Here is a 2,994-nt window from a genome sequence, read left to right as displayed (position 1 = left end):
CAGTCTTCAGAGAGGACAGAGCCCGCTTTTTTTTTTATTCTCTGAGGAAGACCTGGGGATGAGCTGGGCATCTAGGAAAACTGCTGAGTATAAAAGGGACAGTTCCTCCTTGTTTGGAGAATTTTTTTTTTTAAAATATATTTTTATTGATTTTTTACAGAGAAGAAGGGAGAGGGATAGAGAGCCAGAAACATTGATGAGAGAGATCAATCAGCTGCCTCCTGCACGCCCCCAGTGGGGATGTGCCCGCAACCAAGGTACATGCCCTTGACCGGAATCGAACCTGGGACCCCCGAGTCCACAGACCGACGCTCTATCCACTGAGCCAAACCGGTTCGGCTGTTTGGAGAATTTTACAGCCTTCTTACCATTTGGGTTATTTGCATTTGGGAGAAGACCTGGGGATGAGCTGGGCATCTAGGAAAACTGCTGAGTATAAAAGGGACAGTTCCTCCTTGTTTGGAGAATTTTACAGCCTTCTTATCATTTGGGTTATTTGCATTTGGGGAAAAATAGGGTGTTGAGTGGGTTAAGGCCAAGGTGAAGAAGGGCTGGGAAGTGTTTTTCTGGAAAAAGGCTCACCTTAGCACAAACCTGCTTGTCTCCCTAGTGGAGGTAGCTGGGTGTGAATAATGAAGGTGTTGAACTTTGCATCTATAGGTGCCATGAATTGGTCTTATTAACTTTTGCTAGGCCCCTGACCCTTTGCCATTTTTTTTTTTTTACGGGTAAAATCACACATGATTTAAATTTCAAAGACATCGTTTTTTTTTTTTTTACGGGTAAACTCACACATGATTTAAATTTCAAAGACATTGTGGAAAACATGATGCTAATCTCTGGTAGCACACCCAACCCTCTTGCATACTGATGGCTATTGGTGCCAGGCCATATTTACTACTAGAAAGCCCATGTCTAGTCTGCTACCCTTAAACCAAGCCACCTCCTACCTGCTACTGGAGTCGAGCTAGCTGAAAAGTTAAGCTAGTTTTATTTCAAAACCCGAGCTTCAATTCAATCACAGGTGTCAGTGGGACTTATTTCGAATGCTTAAGCCCTAGTTTTAGAGTCTCTAAGGGACTAGTAGGATCTGTTATTACTAAAGTCTGACCAAGAGAAATCTGGGTAAAGGTGAGGTGTTCAGAAATTTGAGGTGAGCAGAAATTTGGCTTCTAGAGACCAGAAAATATGCAAGGTATAGAAACTATATTTTTGGTTATTTTGCAGGGTGGGTGAAGTGAGGGTTTTGGTTTTGATGTCTGTCTGCCTCTGTCTGTGTCTGCATAGCTCCAAATGATAAAGAATTCACTGTAGATAAATGGGTAGAGCTGGTCCCTTTCCCTTCTTCTGTGAGATGCTAACAGCCAGGCTGTCCATCTGGATGGGGGCCCAGAAAATGTGAAGCTGGGTATTGAAAATAGTGTTCTGAAGTGCCAAGAAGCATCAAACTTTTAGTATGTGACTGTAATGAAAACTTTATAAACATGTCGGAGGACTGGATGAGTGGCTTTATGTGGTCTTAACTAGATCCTGGGTGTCCTTTCTTTTTTGGAGACCCAGGTTACTATCCCCTTTAGTGGCTAAACCACTCATCCCCTTGGTGTCTTCTACTTCCTTGCCTTCACCTTGATGAAGACTGGGAAGAGTTAGATGGTGTCAGCAACTCTTCTTTTCCTTCACTGTCCACTCTACCACCAAAGTTAGCTCAAAGTAAAAAGAATCCACTGGAGGTAAATTGGGAGGGCAAGTGTTGGATCGCCACATATAATTAGGTCTCTGGTCAATGTTGCCATAGCACCCTGTACTTTCTCTTTCAGAGTCATCAATTCCGTTGTAATTGCTCAGCATCTGTGTCTTACTTGACTACAAACTTGCTGAAGGTAGGGACTGTTCATTTTGGATTTTGATGCCAGCCCTTAGCATATTTTCTGGTAATATAGTATGTTTTCAAATATTTGTTGTTAGAATAAATGAGTGAGCTAAGTAAGTCTTTTATTTTAGGGATTTGTTGGTAACCACCATGGTAACATAAATATGGGGCAGGAAAAAATTCTAAAATTAGTTTCTGGTCTCTGCTTCTGACTCCCTTTGAGTTAAGGACCAGAGTGAGACTGGAAACCCCTACAAACTAGTCCTCCTTCCAGGCTGGCCCCATCTTTACTCTATATGGTCTCTTCATCTTCTGAAGACACTTCCAAGGTAGGACCAGTAGTGAAACCTCCAGTGTGGGTGCCTGCAATTCCCTTAGCCTCTGCCCTGCCCATGTTATCAATAAATTTGGGTCATATTCTCAGATAAAAGTTTTCTCAAAATCTTCCCCTCCAATTTATGGGTCTGATTGCTGGTAGTTAAAGAGGTGTTAACCCGTCGGTGAAATACTACTTTTCTTAAAGACCTGATTGAAAATTTTCTGCATCTCCCTGTCTCATTTCTCATGTGAAGTCGGCAAACTGAATTCCTACAACTTAAGCTGCATGAAGGGGGGGAGGGGGGATTGTTTTGTGCGCTGTGACACCTCCGAGAAGCGTGCCTAGCACACATGAGTCCACCGGGAGTACTCCTGCCCTTCACACCCTGCTTAGACAGGACCAACCTGGACCGGGATAGCACTGGTCCACCCACTTCTCAGAACTGAGCCACTCAAGTTTAGGGTTTAGGCGGGTCAAAGCTGACAAAACAAAACAAACCTCTGAAACTCTGTCGCACCAAACGAGGTGTGGAGATTCTGCAAAACACGTCGCGCCGCGTTGAGATAAATCTCCTTTGGAGGGGAAATCGCATTTCTCTAGGCACAAATGAAAGTGTTTTTGCACCGCCGGCAGTGCAGCGGGCTGCCAATCAACCAGGTCCCGCCTTCTCAGGGCCACTTCCGCTCCTCGCGGTTCCTATACTGAGGGGCGGGGCCAGCTTCTGGTGGTAGGAAAGGACCGGCCTCCCGTCGAGCGGGCTGGTGACGTCATGGAAGGCGGCGGGGGTCGGGAGGAGTCGCGTGGG

The sequence above is a fragment of the Myotis brandtii genome, unplaced genomic scaffold (assembly GCF_000412655.1).
Source record: "Myotis brandtii unplaced genomic scaffold, ASM41265v1 scaffold119, whole genome shotgun sequence".
NCBI lineage: Eukaryota > Metazoa > Chordata > Mammalia > Chiroptera > Vespertilionidae > Myotis > Myotis brandtii.
This window is presented reverse-complemented; position numbering follows the sequence as displayed.